Consider the following 18,105-nt stretch of genomic DNA (forward strand, 5'->3'; position numbering starts at 1 on the left):
ATATATTAGGACAAGTACTAAGGGTGTCCTGTGTAGTCATGTCTGGTCCCTATATATTAGGACAAGTACTAAGGGTGCCCTGTGTAGTCATGTCTGGCATCCTATATATTAGGACAAGTACTAAGGGTGCCCCGTGTAGTCATGTCTGGTCCCTGTATATTAGGACAAGTACTAAGGGTGCCCTGTGTAGTCATGTCTGGTCTATATATTAGGACAAGTACTAAGGTGCCCTGTGTAGTCATGTCTGGTCTATATATTAGGACAAGTACTAAGGGTGCCCTGTGTAGTCATGTCTGGTCCCTATATATTAGGACAAGTACTAAGTGTGCCCTGTGTAGTCATGTCTGGTCTATATATTAGGACAAGTACTAAGGGTGCCCTGTGTAGTCATGTCTGGTCTATATATTAGGACAAGTACTAAGGGTGCCCTGTGTAGTCATGTCTGGTCTATATATTAGGACAAGTACTAAGGGTGCCCTGTGTAGTCATATCTGGTCCGTATATATTAGGGCAAGTACTAAGGGTGCCCTGTGTAGTCATGTCTGGGTCCCCTACATATTAGGACAAGTACTAAGGGGGCCATGTGTAGTCATGTCTGGTCCCCTATATATTAGGACAAGTACTAAGGGTGTCCTGTGTAGTCATGTCTGGTGCCCTATATATTAGGACAAGTACTAAGGGTGTCCTGTGTAGTCACGTCTGGTCCCTATATATTAGGACAAGTACTAAGGGTGCCCTGTGTAGTCATGTCTGGTCCCCTATATATTAGGACAAGTACTAAGGGTGCCCTGTGTAGTCATGTCTGGTCCCTATATATTAGGACAAGTACTAAGGGTGTCCGGTGTAGTCATGTCTGGTCTCCTATATATTAGGACAAGTACTAAGGGTGTCCTGTGTAGCCCTGTCCGGTCTCCTATATTTTAGGACAAGTACTAAGGGTGTCCTGTGTAGTCATGTCTGGTCACCTATATATTAGGACAAGTACTAAGGGTGCCCTGTGTAGTCATGTCTGGTCCCTATATATTAGGACAAGTACTAAGGGTGCCCTGTGTAGTCATGTCTGGGTCTCCTATATATTAGGACAAGTACTAAGGGTGTCCTGTGTAGTCATGTCTGGTCTATATATTAGGACAAGTACTAAGGGTCTCCTGTGTAGTCATGTCTGGTCCCTATATATTAGGACAAGTACTAAGGGTGCCCTATGTAGTCATGTCTGGTCTATATATTAGGACAAGTACTAAGTGTGCCCTATGTAGTCATGTCTGGTATCCTATATATTAGGACAAGTACTAAGGGTATCCTTTGTAGTCAGGTCTGGTCTATATATTAGGACAAGTACTAAGGGTGCCCTGTGTAGTCATGTCTGGTCTATATAGTAGGACAAGTACTAAGGGTGCCCTGTGTAGTCATGTCTGGTCCCTATATATTAGGACAAGTACTAAGGGTGCCCTGTGTAGTCATGTCTGGTCTATATATATTAGGACAAGTACTAAGGGTGCCCTGTGTAGTCATGTCTGGTCTATATATTAGGACAAGTACTAAGGGTGTCCTGTGTAGTCATGTCTGGTCTCCTATATATTAGGACAAGTACTAAGGGTGCCCTGTGTAGTCATGTCTGGTCTCCTATATATTAGGACAAGTACTAAGGGTGTCCTGTGTAGTCATGTCTGGTCCCTATATATTAGGACAAGTACTAAGGGTGCCCTGTGTAGTCATGTCTGGTCTATATATTAGAACAAGTACTAAGGGTGTCCTGTGTAGTCATGTCTGGTCTATATATTAGGACAAGTACTAAGGGTGCACTGTGTAGTTATGTCTGGTCCCTATATATTAGGACAAGTACTAAGGGTGCCCTGTGTAGTCATGTCTGGTCCCTATATATTAGGACAAGTACTAAGGGTGCCCTGTGTAGTCATGTCTAGTCTATATATTAGGACAAGTACTAAGGGTGTCCTGTGTAGTCATGTCTGGTCCCTATATATTAGGACAAGTACTAAGGGTGTCCTGTGTAGTCATGTCTGGTCTCCTATATATTAGGACAAGTACTAAGGGTGTCCTGTGTAGTCTTGTCTGGTCCCTATATATTAGGACAAGTACTAAGGGTGTCCTGTGTAGTCATGTCCGGTCCCCTATATATTAGGACAAGTACTAAGGGTGTCCTGTGTAGTCATGTCTGGTCCCCATATATTAGGACAAGTACTAAGGGTGCCCTGTGTAGTCATGTCTGGTCCCTATATATTAGGACAAGTACTAAGGGTGCCCTGTGTAGTCATGTCTGGCATCCTATATATTAGGACAAGTACTAAGGGTGCCCTGTGTAGTCATGTCTGGTCTATATATTAGGACAAGTACTAAGGTGCCCTGTGTAGTCATGTCTGGTCTATATATTAGGACAAGTACTAAGGGTGCCCTGTGTAGTCATGTTTGGTCCCTATATATTAGGACAAGTACTAAGTGTGCCCTGTGTAGTCATGTCTGGTCTATATATTAGGACATGTACTAAGGGTGTCCTGTGTAGTCATGTCTGGTCTATATATTAGGACAAGTACTAAGGGTGCCCTGTGTAGTCATGTCTGGTCTATATATTAGGACAAGTACTAAGGGTGCCCTGTGTAGTCATGTCTGGTCTATATATTAGGACAAGTACTAAGGGTGCCCTGTGTAGTCATGTCTGGTCTATATATTAGGACAAGTACTAAGGGTGCCCTGTGTAGTCATGTCTGGTCTATATATTAGGACAAGTACTAAGGGTGTCCTGTGTAGTCATGTCTGGTCTATATATTAGGACAAGTACTAAGGGTGCCCTGTGTAGTCATGTCTGGTCTATATATTAGGACGAGTACTAAGGGTGCCCTGTGTAGTCATGTCTGGTCCCCTATATATTAGGACAAGTACTAAGGGTGCCCTGTGTAGTCATGTCTTGTCTATATATTAGGACGAGTACTAAGGGTGTCCTGTGTAGTCATGTCTGGTCTATATATTAGGACAAGTACTAAGGGTGTCCTGTGTAGTCATGTCTAGGTACCTATATATTAGGACAAGTACTAAGGGTGCCCTGTGTAGTCATGTCTGGTCCCTATATATTAGGACAAGTACTAAGGGTGTCCTGTGTAGCCCTGTCTGGTCTCCTATATATTAGGACAAGTACTAAGGGTGTCCTGTGTAGTCATGTCTGGTCTATATATTAGGACGAGTACTAAGGGTGCCCTGTGTAGTCATGTCTGGTCCCCTATATATTAGGACAAGTACTAAGGGTGCCCTGTGTAGTCATGTCTGGTCTATATATTAGGACGAGTACTAAGGGTGTCCTGTGTAGTCATGTCTGGTCTATATATTAGGACAAGTACTAAGGGTGTCCTGTGTAGTCATGTCTGGTCCCCTATATATTAGGACAAGTACTAAGGGTGCCCTGTGTAGTCATGTCTGGTCCCCTATATATTAGGACAAGTACTAAGGGTGTCCTGTGTAGTCATGTCTGGTCCCCTATATATTAGGACAAGTACTAAGGGTGTCCTGTGTAGTCATGTCTGGTCTCTATATATTAGGACAAGTACTAAGGGTGCCCTGTGTAGTCATGTCTGGTCCCCTATATATTAGGACAAGTACTAAGGGTGCCCTGTGTAGTCATGTCTGGTCCCTATATATTAGGACAAGTACTAAGGGTGTCCTGTGTAGTCATGTCTGGTCCCCTATATATTAGGACAAGTACTAAGGGTGCCCTGTGTAGTCATGTCTGGTCCCTATATATTAGGACAAGTACTAAGGGTGCCCTGTGTAGTCATGTCTGGTCCCTATATATTAGGACAAGTACTAAGGGTGCCCTGTGTAGTCATGTCTGGTCTATATATTAGGACAAGTACTAAGGGTGCCCTGTGTTGTCATGTCTGGTCTATATATTAGGACAAGTACTAAGGGTGTCCTGTGTAGTCATGTCTGGTCCCCTATATATTAGGACAAGTACTAAGGGTGTCCTGTGTAGTCATGTCTGGTCTCTATATATTAGGACAAGTACTAAGGGTGCCCTGTGTAGTCATGTCTGGTCCCCTATATATTAGGACAAGTACTAAGGGTGCCCTGTGTAGTCATGTCTGGTCCCTATATATTAGGACAAGTACTAAGGGTGTCCTGTGTAGTCATGTCTGGTCCCCTATATATTAGGACAAGTACTAAGGGTGCCCTGTGTAGTCATGTCTGGTCCCTATATATTAGGACAAGTACTAAGGGTGCCCTGTGTAGTCATGTCTGGTCCCTATATATTAGGACAAGTACTAAGGGTGCCCTGTGTAGTCATGTCTGGTCTATATATTAGGACAAGTACTAAGGGTGCCCTGTGTTGTCATGTCTGGTCTATATATTAGGACAAGTACTAAGGGTGTCCTGTGTAGTCATGTCTGGGTCCCCTATATATAAGGGTGCATAAAAAGAGGTCTAGGGGCACATAACAAGAAGATTGTAGCTCCTCTATGCAAGTCACTGGTTAGACTACATATGGAATATAATAATAATAATAATAATCTTTATTTGTATAGCGCCAACATATTCCGCAGCGCTTACATAGACGGGGGATACAGAAAGACAAAATACAAACATTACAGAACCACGGTTACATAGTAATCAGCTGATGGAAACAATAGGGGTGCGGGTCCTGCTCCAACCAGCTTAGATACTACGAATAGTGGGGGATACAGAAGGTAAAGGGGCTGGAGATATGCGCGGTATAGCGGGGTGGAGATGTGCACGGTATGGCGGGGTGGAGATGTGCGCGGTATGGGGAGGTGGAGAGTGAGGGATGCTATACACATAGACAATGGTCAGACATTTAGCCGTGTGACGGCAGAATCGGTATGACTGCAGGAACGGTTGATGGTGGCTAGCAGGGATTGCAGTCAGTAGGTCAGGGAGCATGTTATCAGGCAGAGTACAGAGGGGTTTGTTTAGGGAATGCGGTATGCCTCCCTGAAGAGGTGTGTTTTTAGATCACGCCTGAAGTTCTGCGAGTCCTGGATTGCTCGGGTATCCTTTGGTAGTGCGTTCCAGAGGACCGGTGCTGCTCTGGAGAAGTCTTGGAGGCGGGAATGAGAAGTTCGAATTAAAGGGGCGCTCAGTCTGGTTTCATTAGCAGAGCGGAGAGCCCGGGCTGGTTGATGGATTGAGATGAGGGAGGCGATATAGGGGGGCGCTGTGCTGTGGATGAGGGATACAATATAGGGGGGCGCTGCACTGTGGAGGGCTTTGTGGATGAAGATAGCGAGTTTAAATTGAATTCTGTATTTAACGGGCAGCCAGTGCAGTGACCGGCACAGGGCAGAGGTGTCCGAGTAGCGTCTGGACAGGGTGCCTGGCTGCCGCATTCAGAATATTGTCGACAGTTTGCGGCACCAGTATCCAAGAAGGACATATCAGAGCTTGAGCGTGTACAAAGAGGGCAACTACAGTAATAAATAAAATGGGCAGACTACAATACCCAGAGAGGTTATCAAAATTGGGGTCAATGAGTTAAGGACGACCACTACTATATACAATATATCAGGGGTCAGTACAGAGATCTCTCCCTTCATCTATTATACCCAGGACTGTAACAAGGGGGCGCTCTAATAACTACGTATAAATATATTAGGGGTCAGTACAGAGATCTCTCGCATCATTTATTATACCCAGGACTGTAACAAGGGGGCGCTCTAATAACTATATATAATATATTAGGGGTCAGTACCGAGATCTCTCCATTATCTATTATACACAGGACTGTAACAAGGAGGCGCTCTAATACGTATGTATAATATATCAGGGGTCAGTACAGAGATCTCTCCCATCATTTATTATACCCAGGACTGTAACAAGGGGGTGCTCTAATAACTATGTATAGATATATCAGGGGTCAGTACAGTGATCTCTCCCATCATCTATTATACCCAGGACTGTAACAAGGGGGCGCTCTAATAACTATGTATAATATATCAGGGATCAGTACAGAGATCTCTCCCATCATCTATTATACCCAGGACTGTAACAAGATGGCATTCAAATAGTGATGTATAGCTATATCAGGGGTCAGTACAGAGATCTCTCCCATCATCTATTATACCCAGGAGTGTAACAAGGGGACTCTAATAACTATGTATAGATATATCAGGGGTCAGTACAGAGATCTCTCCATCATTTACTATACCCAGGACTGTAACAAGGGGGCGCTCAAATAATTGTGTATAATTTATCAAGGGTCAGTACAGAGATCCCTCCCATCATCTACTATACCCTGGACTATAACAAGGGGTGCTCTAAAAACGATGTATAATATATCAGGGGTCAGTACAGAGATCTCCCCCATCATCTATTATACCAGGACTGTAACAAGGGGGCGCTTTTAATAACTATGTATAATATATCAGGGGTCAGTACAGAGATCTCTGCCATCATCTGTTATACCCAGGACTGTAACTAGGGGGTGCTCTAATAACTATGTATAGATATATCAGGGGTCAGTACAGAGATCTCTGCCATCATCTGTTATACCCAGGACTGTAACTAGGGGGTGCTCTAATAACTATGTATAATATGTCATGGGTCAGTACAGAGATCTCTCCCATCATCTATTTTACCCAAGACTGTAACAAGGGGGCGCTCTAATAACTATGTATAGATATATCAGGGGTCAGTACAGAGATCTCTTCCATCATCTATTATACCAAGGACTGTAACAAGGGGGCGCTCTAATAACTATGTATAATATATCAGGGGTCAGTACAGAGATCTCTCCATTATCTATTTTACCCAGGACTATAACAAGGGGGCGCTCTAATAACTATGTATAGATATATCAGGAGTCAGTACAGAGATCTCTCCCATCATCTGTTATACCCAAGACTGTAACAAGGGGGCGCTCTAATAACTATGTATAGATATATCAGCGGTCAGTACAGAGATCTCTCCTATCATCAATTTATACTCAGGAGTATAACAAGGGGGTGCTCTCCACATCTAGAGCAGTGATTTACAAACTTTTTCAGCCATGGACCCCTTTTTGAAGCAAAAGTTTCTTGTGGAGCCCCAAAGCGGGACAGAGGGTGTGATTAAGGGAGGGGTTAGGGTCGTGGCCTATCACAACATATTATTTTTGCCTCCTTCATTATGAAAAAGTCATGGCCGTTTAAAAGAAAAAAAAAATGGGAAGAACACTGGAGCCAATTGCCGCCCCAGTAGTGATCGTGTCCTCCATTGCCGCCCCAGTAGTCATAGGCTCCCTCATTGCCGCCCCAGTAGTGATAGGGTCCCTCATTGCCACCCCAGTAGTCATAGGCTCCCTCATTGCCGCCCCAGTAGTGATAGGGTTTCCCATTGCCGCCCCAGTAGTAATAGGGTCCCTCATTGCTGCCCCAGTAGTAATAGGGTCCCTCATTGCCGCCCCAGTAGTAATAGGGTCCCTCATTGCCGCCCCAGTAGTGATAGGGTCCCTCATTGCCACCCCAGTAGTCATAGGCTCCCTCATTGCTGCCCCAGTAGTGATAGGGTTTCCCATTGCCGCCCCAGTAGTAATAGGGTCCTCCATTGCCGCCCCAGTAGTGATAGGGTTTCCCATTGCCGCCCCAGTAGTAATAGGGTCCTTCATTGCTACCCCATAGTAACAGGGTCCCTTGTTGCCGTCCCAGTAGTAATAGGGTAACTTGTTGCCGTCCCAGTAGTAATAGGGTCCCTTGTTGCCGCCCCAGTAGTAATACAGTACCTCATTGCCGCCCCAGTATTCATAGGCTCTCTCATTGCCGCCCCAGTAGTAATATGGTCCTCCATTGCCGCTCCAGTAGTAATAGGGTCCTTCATTGCTACCTCATAGCAATAGGGTCCCTTGTTGCAGCCCCAGTAGTAATAGGGTCCCTTGTTGCAGCCCCAGTAGTAATAGGGTCCCTTGTTGCAGCCCCAGTAGTAATACAGTACCTCATTGGAGCCCCAGTATTCATAGGCTCTCTCATTGCCGCCCCAGTAGTAATAGGGTCCTCCATTGCCGCCCCAGTAGTAATAGGGTCCCTCATTGCCGCCCCAGTAGTGCTAGGGTCCCTCATTGCCACCCCAGTAGTCATAGGCTCCCTCATTGCCGCCCCAGTAGTGATAGGGTTTCCCATTGCCGCCCTAGTAGTAATAGGGTTCTCCATTGCCGCCCCAGTAGTGATAGGGTTTCCCATTGCCGCCCAACAGTAATATGGTCCCTTTGTCAGGGTAATTTCTGCGTACAGCACCAATCAGACCCACCCCAATGCCCCGCTGCTGGCGGTAAAGAAGAGACACCACACACGGAGATCTGGTATAGTTCCTCACACGGGGACATGACTGCGCACTTTATTACAGATTACATGGGATCTTATACCCTTTGGTCTCATCCCTAGGAATGGGTGATGGGCTCATTGGCTCAAATTCACCGCATAACCATATATGTAAAGTCCGGATTTCCGGCCTGAGACAGTGAAAGTTATATACGTAGTTGAACAGTCGTTATCTAGATATGGCGCTTCTGGGAAAACAGCCAAGTACGCGGCCTTCGTGTTCGGTTCTGTATCATCTCTGAATTTCTGGAGACATCTCTCTCAGCCGTGCAAAGCCTTGGAATATCTGATGTAAGGCGACATATAAGTTTTTCTCATTTTAACTTTGAATAGAACTTGCATACAGGTATAAAAGCATAAAAAACATATGGCAATATATACATATTCCCTCACAAACCCCCCTAAAAACTTATATGGAGATCAAGCACCAGACCTTGCACTCTCCCTTGCGTCAGGGTTTCCCCACTGCCCGTAAGTCCCTACTCCTAGGAGGGGGGTTCCCTACCTCACCTCAGAAGGAGGCCATGGATTCCCTGGGCTTATTTCCGGGCATCCATACCCTCTATCTGTACAAGTTAACACCCCGCAGAGTGTGCCCTCGCTCGAACCTAAGGTCTTCTGCACTAACCCTAGGCAAATGGGAATTCCACTGACAATCCATCTTAGGAGATCGGGCGGCGCAGTACTAGTACATTTCTCCATTCTTCTGGTAACGTATCTGGTTGGCATTATCGGAACTGGCTCTTCATCTTTTTCAAACAAGGGAAACGCTGGTGTCTCATTATGCAGTCCCTTACTCATACTCTTTTTGATCAAAGGGATAATACACATACAGGAAATTACATACCCCACCTCCTTCTGCTAAAATCATATCCAGGGCCACTCTAGGGCCATGGATGCAGTGGGCCCTAACTGGTCAGCTAACCCTTGTAAAGCATGCCTGGTGTAGTTTACAAACCTCTGCTGATTGTAATACATATAATTCATCCAATCTACATTATTATTAACAGTGACAATAACAAATAAGGACTCAAAACCTGCTTTAACCTGATTTCTAGAATTAAATTCATCTGGCACCCCCCTTGGCACTCCTATTGCATCTATGTATACATGTGGATGGCTAGTGTACAGCAGTCAAAGGTGTTTGTGGCTACTTGTGTGTGTTAGGGGAATTGTACCACATTATAGCATGTAAAGGATATGCAGGATCATGAGTTTTTTCAGTGCGAAGTGTGGATCCAAGTGGACTTTCCTTCGAGCTTGACTGCAGTTGGGGTGGTGAGCAACATCTGGTAGGGACATTCAAACAGGGTTTCTCTCTCAAACTTTTTCACATAGACCCTGTCACCTGGTTTCAGATTGTGACACTCATCTGTAGGACATGGGAGAAAAGCAGAGACTGCAGAATGCATTATTGACAATTCCTTGGAGAGGCCTATGACAAAATTAACAAGAAAATCATTCCCCAAACTCTGCTACTGTGGCATGTATCCTCCGGAGAAAAAGAAAAACTAATAGAAGACACTCAATTCAAGATTTGCCCATTTCCTCCATTGCCTTTTGGATCTACTTTCCCACTACTCCGTGGATGGTAGGGTGTGTGAAAAGCCTGGGATATACCCAAAGCAGACATGATGTGTTGCATTATTATACCTGTGAAGTTTGTACCTTTGTTTGACTCAATCACTTCCGGTGCCCCGTATCTGCAGATTACCTCATTCATGAGCTTCCGTGCGGTTACCTGCTTATTTACTTTGGTAACAGAGTAGGTCTCCAACCTGAAAAGAAATCAACAACAAGCACATATTCATACTTCCCAACAAGTGGGAGCTGAGTGTAGCCAATTTGCAATCCCTGAAATGGGTAGAGTGGTCTAGGCAAGTGTTGTGTGGCAAATTTACTTCTGCCCTGTTGCTTACGGCAAAGATCATGCAAAATTGGACAAATGATGCAGCAGCTACAGAAAACCCAGGAGCCACCCGTCCTCGTTCAAGCGTTGACATCATTACTGCTTTGAGAGGTTCGTCTTTCTGTGCATCAGCTGGGCCATCACAGGGCACAGGGATCGTGGTAGGCAAGTGCTGTTGATTGTTCACCATATGCCGTCCCTTTTTAGTCCATTTGTCTTTTTCTTCCTTGCTGGCTTGTAACTGTAAAGTCATTAGCATATCAAAGTCCAAGTTTTTATCAAAGTCCAAAGTTTTTATCAAAGTCCAAAGTTTTTATCAAATTCTTCTTTTCTTCTTTTCTTCCACGGCTTGAGGGCCGCTGCCTTTGCTGTGTGGTCTGTGATGGCGTTGCCTCTTGTTTCTCCGGTGTAGGAATTGGTGTGAGCTCTCTACTTTGTCAGGTAGAAGTAGGGTCTCCATGAGACTCTGCACCGCTGCACCATTCTTAATTGGCTGTCCTGCTGAGGTAAAAAACTGTCTGGCCTTCCATGTTGGGCCGTAATCATGAGCTATGCCAAATGCATACCGGGAGTCAGTGTAAATGTTTGCCGTCTTACCTTTTGCCACTCTACACGCTTCAGTGAGGGCCTGCAATAACGCTTCTTGTCCTGAGACATGCGGAGGCATTCTGCTTTTAGGACATCTTGTTGTGCGACCACTGTATATCCAGTGTGGAGTCATCAATCACCCTGGTACCATCTATAAAAAACAACTCAAAATATGCATTGTTAACCAGAGCTTTCATAACTTTTTAAAACTTAAATTTTCTTGTTGCATCACTGCTAGACAATCAGGCTGATATTCTATTTCAAAAAGATCAGAATCTTGTTGCAAAAAAATTAAAAATGGCTGATTTGCAATACCTAGATCACCTATGCCTTCTCCTCCCCCCCTTTGAACCAGGGTACTCAATTGTAAGAAGAGTAACCGAGTTCAAGGTAGTACAACATTGTAAAAAGATTTGATGGATGCAGATAAGGCCTGTAAGATGCTAGCACCAATAACAGAGACATAAGTTACATCAGGGCAGAATAATCTACAAACATCTATTAATATTGGAAATGTTATATTCTTTAAGCAAATTCATTATTAATCTGATCCTGCCTGCAATGTCTCATCAAATTTGAGAGAGAAAAAAACCCAAAAACTTTTACTAGCTGCTCAAGATCCTCACCCCCTCCCTTGTGGACAAGAGGGATGAAACATTACGTCCTTTACATCATCTAGCTCCACCCCTTCGATACTGGCTGCTTGCGTCTATTTTCACAACTTCATTTAAGCTTAACAGTCTAAGCATCCACATCTCAAACAAGTAAAGTCTTATGCATGGGGGGGGGGGGGACTTTTATCCCCAGTCAATATCTGCATCACACATTTTACATTCACCGCAGCCTGAACACTGGGCATTAACTCTCATCCATCCATGTGCTCAAGTCTGCTCCGTCACCCCCTATTGAAGGTGTACCAGTACATACAGATACACAGAAAAAAAGTGTGACAAACATACATGCATCAGTTGAAAAACATTGAGGTGAGTGCTATAATGTTATAAAGTACATGATTCTATTGGGATGAGATTGTGAATGAGCGCTATTTTTGACAAATTATGTGAAAAAATTTGCTGAGTGACTGAGACATTCTATCTTTCTTATTTACTGAAACTATTATATGCTGTATTAAACGCTGAAGTATTTTAGAATGCGTGGGTATCTTTCAGCCCCCCTTGTGACCCTGAGCTTGGAGTCAAGTCTGAAAGCCGCCACCTTTGCAAAATAACATCTCTCTGCCTTGAGAAGCTAGACTAAGACACTGCAGCTTCAAGTAAACAATCCTTCTCCTCTAAAAGCAAGCTCAGTTAACCATTTGCACACATATATATACATATATACACACATATATATCCACCTATATCTATCTAGTATTATACACCTTTTCCTCTCTCTTTGCCAACAAATCACATGTCTTGTAACCTTCCTCTCGACTTTGCTTGTTTCCCATATTTCTCTCCCTACCTAACTGCCAATGTAACCTTCAGTAGACACTCTCCCGACACCCTCTTGATCACTTACTGTACTTTCCAACATTTCACTTATGGATACTTTCTTAAACAAATAATGTGTACATACTTAACTTTCTCTGACTGTCTCTCTGCTTCTCACTTCAGCACTTTCTAGCAACCCTTGGTCTTTCAAGGCGCCCTTCTTGGTCCTAAAGACCTCCTCCCAGTCCCTATATTGTAATCTACCATGCGGGTCGATGTCACACATTTTCATTAGAGTTTTCTTACATTTTACAGATTGGGACCCTTGTCTCTCCTACTGTCTCTCCTCCATCAATTGATCCGTACGGCGGCGGCCCATAAAGGGCTCCGTCTTCTTTAATAAGGTCTTACGCATATTAGAACAACAACAATAATAATAACACGCTCCATAGAGTGCATCCTTCTGACCCGAATTGTCAGCCCCTTATATATGGCAAAACAACCGAAGGCATCTTCTTCTATGGAACCAGTCCCATAGAGTGCATCCCTCTCCTCAGCTAAACCATCAACAACTAACTAAACTAAAACCGAGGGTCTCTTCTTCTATGGGACCTGTCTCACAGAGTGCATCCCTCTCCTCAGCTAAACCATCAACAACTAACTAAACTAAAACCGAGGGTCCCTTCTTCTATGAGACAAAATGAAAAGTAAGAAAAAAAAAATTCTGCAGATACAACAAACAACCTTCAATATCGTTAAAAACACTATGGACTTCAGCAACAAATAGACTAATGACTAGTCCCTGGGTGAGTGATTGGTGCGCATCTCACGGTCAGTGGTCCATGACGGCAAACCCGAAGCCCACACGAGTTACCGTGTAGAACACTTAACCCAACCCGTCCGGTCACAAAACACAGATAGTCCCTCCTGCTGCAAGACTCTCAGCGTAAAACACAACATAAATATATGCCGGTCTTACCTGGAGTTCTTTGAGTTGATCAGGCTCGGTTTGCAGCAGGACGGCTTCCCCGTGGCGTGGATCCGGGTGGACTGCGCTGCACGGCTCCGGTTTTACCGCCCCACCTTCGTTGGGCGCCATTTGTCAGGGTAATTTCTGCGTACAGCACCAATCAGACCCACCCCAATGCCCCGCTGCCGGCGGTAAAGAAGAGACACCACACACGGAGGTCTGGTATAGTTCCTCACACGGGGACATGACTGCGCACTTTATTACAGATTACATGGGATCTTATACCCTTTGGTCTCATCCCTAGGAATGGGTGATGGGCTCATTGGCTCAAATTCACCGCATAACCATATATGTAAAGTCCGGATTTCCAGCCTGAGACAGTGAAAGTTATATACGTAGTTGAACAGTCGTTATCTAGATATGGCGCTTCTGGGAAAACAGCCAAGTACGGGGCCTTCGTGTTCGGTTCTGTATCATCTCTGAATTTCTGGAGACATCTCTCTCAGCCTTGCAAAGCCTTGGAATATCTGATGTAAGGCGACATATAAGTTTTTCTCATTTTAACTTTGAATAGAACTTGCATACAGGTATAAAAGCATAAAAAACATATGGCAATATATACATATACCCTCACACCTTGTTGCTGCCCCAGTAGTAATAGGGTCCTTTATTCATCCCCATAGTAATAGGGTCCCTTGTTGCCGCCCCAGTAGTAATACAGTACCTCATTGCCGCCCCAGTATTCATAGGCTCTCTTATTGCCGCCCCAGTAGTAATATGGTCCTCCATTGCCGCTCCAGTAGTAATAGGGTCCTTCATTGCTAACCCATAGTAATAGGGTCCCTTGTTGCCGCCCCAGTAGTAATAGGGTCCCTTGTTGCCGCCCCAGTAGTAATACAGTACCTCATTACCGCCCCAGTATTCATAGGCTCTCTCATTGCCGCCCCAGTAGTAATATGGTCCTCCATTGCCGCTCCAGTAGTAATAGGGTCCTTCATTGCTACCTCATAGCAATAGGGTCCCTTGTTGCAGTCCCAGTAGTAATAGGGTCCTTCATTGCTACCCCATAGTAATAGGGTCCCTTGTTGCCGCCCCAGTAGTAATAGGGTCCCTTGTTGCCGCCCCAGTAGTAATACAGTACCTCATTGCCGCCCCAGTATTCATAGGCTCTCTCATTGCCGCCCCAGTAGTAATATGGTCCTCCATTGCCGCTCCAGTAGTAATAGGGTCCTTCATTGCTACCTCATAGCAATAGGGTCCCTTGTTGCAGCCCCAGTAGTGATAGGGTTTCCCATTGCCGCCCTAGTAGTAATAGGGTCCTCCATTGCCGCCCCAGTAGTGATAGGGTTTACCATTGCCGCCCAACAGTAATATGGTCCCTTGTTGCTGCCCCAGTAGTAATAGGGTCCTTTATTGCTACCCCATAGAAATAGGGTCCCTTGTTGCCACCCCAGTAGTAATACAGTACCTCATTGCCGCCCCAGTATTCATAGGCTCTCTCATTGCCGCCCCAGTAGTAATATGGTCCTCCATTGCCGCTCCAGTAGTAATAGGGTCCTTCATTGCTACCCCATAGTAATAGGGTCCCTTGTTGCCGCCCCAGTAGTAATAGTGTCCCTTGTTGCCGCCCCAGAAGTAATACAGTACCTCATTGCCGCCCCAGTATTCATAGGCTCTCTCATTGCCGCCCCAGTAGTAATAGGGTCCTCCATTGCCGCTCCAGTAGTAATAGGGTTCCCCATTGCCGCCCAACAGTAATAGGGTCCCTTGTTGCCGCCCCAGTAGTAATAAGGTCCTTCATTGCTACACCATAGTAATAGGGTCCCCCACTGCTGCCCCCGTAGTCATAGGGTTCCCCTTTGCTGCTCTAGTAGTAATAGGGCCCTCATTGCCACACTAATAGTGATAGAGTCTCCCATTGCCGCATTAGTAGTGATACGGTCCCCATTGCCGCCCCAGTAGTAATGAGGTTCCTCATTGCTGCATTAGTAGTGATACGGTCCCCATTGCCGCCCTTGTAGTGATAAGGTTAACCATTGCCGCCCCAGTAGTAATAGGGTCCCTTATTGCTGCCCCAGTAGTAATACAGTACCTCATTGGCGCCCCAGTATTCATAGGCTCTCTCATTGCCGCCCCAGTAGTAATAGGGTCCTCCATTGCCACCCCAGTAGTAATAGGGTCCCTCATTGCCGCCCCAGTAGTGATAGGGTTTCCCATTGCCGCCCTAGTAGTAATAGGGTCCTCCACTGCCGCCCCAGTAGTGATAGGGTTTCCCATTGCCGCCCAACAGTAATATGGTCCCTTGTTGCTGCCCCAGTAGTAATAGGGTCCTTCATTGCTACCCCATAGTAATAGGGTCCCTTGTTGCCGCCCCAGTAGTAATACAGTACCTCATTGCCACCCCAGTATTCATAGGCTCTCTCATTGCCACCCCAGTAGTAATATGGTCCTCCATTGCCGCTCCAGTAGTAATAGGGTCCTTCATTTCTACCCCATAGTAATAGGGTCCCTTGTTGCCGCCCCAGTAGTAATACAGTACCTCATTGCCGCCCCAGTATTCATAGGCTCTCTCATTGTCGCCCCAGTAGTAATAGGGTCCTCCATTGCCGCTCCAGTAGTAATAGGGTTCCCCATTGCCGCCCAACAGTAATAGGGTCCCTTGTTGCCGCCCCAGTAGTAATAGGGCCCTCATTGCCACACTAGTAGTGATAGAGTCTCCCATTGCCGCATTAGTAGTGATACGGTCCCCATTGCCGCCCCAGTAGTAATGAGGTTCCTCATTGCCACATTAGTAGTGATACGGTCCCCATTGCCGCCCCAGTAGTGATAAGGTTAACCATTGCCGCCCCAGTAGTAATAGGATCCCTTATTGCTGCCCCAGTAGTAATAGGGTCCCTTATTGCTGACCCTGTAGTAATAGGGTCCCTCATTGTGGCCCTAGTAGGAACAGAGTCCCTCATTGTTGCCCCAGTAGTAATAGGCTCCTCCATTGCCGTTCCAGTAGGGATAGGGTCCTTCATTGCCGCCCCAGTAGTAATGGGGTCCTTCATTGCTGCCCCAGTAGTAATAGGGTCCCTCATTGCTGCCCCAGTAATAATAGGGTCCCCCATTGTAGCTATGCTTTTCAGATGCACAGAGAGGAAGGGGTTAAACTATTTACCACACACAGCCTTCCCCATCTCTGCTGCACCGGAGCGAGATCTGAGATCACAGGCAGCAGAGATGGAAGGCTGTGAGAATAGGAAGTCGCTTAACCTCGTTTTGGATTACAATAGGGTCAATTGGGATGGCCATGGGCCCCCTTAGAGTCTTGGGCATGGAGGGGTCGCCCCAATAAGGCCACTGGTAAGCTGGGTTCACACAGGACAGAATTGCTAGCGGAAGGCCTGCCTCCAAACCCGCACTATTTGGTGCAGGTTTTGAAGCAGGTTTCATAGCAGATTCCTGTGTGGAATTCACCCAGTCATTGAGAGGGGCGAGTTCGGCAGCAGAGACGGCGATACAATTCACATGTCGCGGATTTGAATTTGCATGGAAATTCTGCCCTATGTGATGCCAGCCTTCGGGGGCCTTCACACTGGCGAGAAAATTGTGTGAGATTTGTGAGTTGTGAGACAAATGAAGCAGGGGCAGGTCGGGTCCTCAGCTGTTAGTCACAACCGAGAACCCGGAGGAGAAGGGAGAAGCGGTTTTTAACTGCTTATGCCTTCTCCTTTCCAGTGTACATAGCGCTCAATGAGCACCATGTCCTAAAGAGTGAAAGTATAACTTCCACTATGTGAACCGATGATCATGTGACCGCTGGGTGTTCCCCGTGACAGCAGACCTGCAGGGTCCTAGCAGACCCAAATCAGCTCTGTCAGTGACTATTATCACTACAGGGGGATGCTTTCCCCTGTAATTGGGACAGGGGAAAAGTGTGAAATAAAAAAAGAGACCATGTGAATGACCCCCAGAGGTCGTATATGATGTCATGGGGAACACAGATGGTAAAAAATAGTTACAAATATAAGTATGAAAAATCACAGAATAAACTAAAAAATATGTGTACATAAAAGAGAAAATGACCCAAAGCCAACGCCAAGCGAACCCTCGCCATATGCCCCCTGTAATCCAAAACTATGCATATACATCAAAACGAGGAACCCATTTCTGGGCTTTATTTAGCTTAAATATACTAGTTTACAAAAACAACCATAAGTGTTAAAATAATCTGTTTTTTTTTAGCTTTTTACCCCCAATAAAACATAAAAACGGGGAAAAAAAAGTCAGTGAAAAAAGATATAAAAACACAGCCCCATGTGTCACGGGAAAAGTGCAGCAAAAGTCATTTTAGTAGCTGAAGGAAAAAAAACTAGGCAGTAAATCCACCACATGAGTAAAATCCCTCGTCTCTGGGCCTTCAGGGGTTAAAAGCAGTGATTCGCAGTTCGTGTATCCCAACCCTATGGCCATCTTATATAGGACAATTACCGCGTGCCCAACAGTCGTCCCGGCCATGATGGCTTCTGTGCGATTAAGCCTCTATTACGCGGGACGATTATTGCGCCAATCACTTGTTAGATGAAGTGGTCCGATATCGGGCGTGGAAATCCGCTGGTCCCATCCTTCACACGTGCCACAAAATCATCGCTTCGTCTAAGCAAGCAGCCGCTCATCAATAAACGATGGGCATGCAGGGGGGACACAATCTCCGGCACACTCCGCTGAAGCCCCCGAAGTCGTCCTGTGTAAATGGAGGCGGAGTGCGTTGGGGGTCGTTGCGGACCACCGACTCCATTCGCAGTAAACAGTCCGTCATCCATAGATGGTTCCTGTTTACATCCGCCAATTCGTTGTTCAGAAACTGAAGGACTACGATGAGAAGGCCAATTCCCGCTTCGCGTTCAGTCG

This window comes from Eleutherodactylus coqui, chromosome 6, assembly GCF_035609145.1.
Source record: "Eleutherodactylus coqui strain aEleCoq1 chromosome 6, aEleCoq1.hap1, whole genome shotgun sequence".
NCBI classification, from domain to species: Eukaryota; Metazoa; Chordata; class Amphibia; order Anura; family Eleutherodactylidae; genus Eleutherodactylus; species Eleutherodactylus coqui.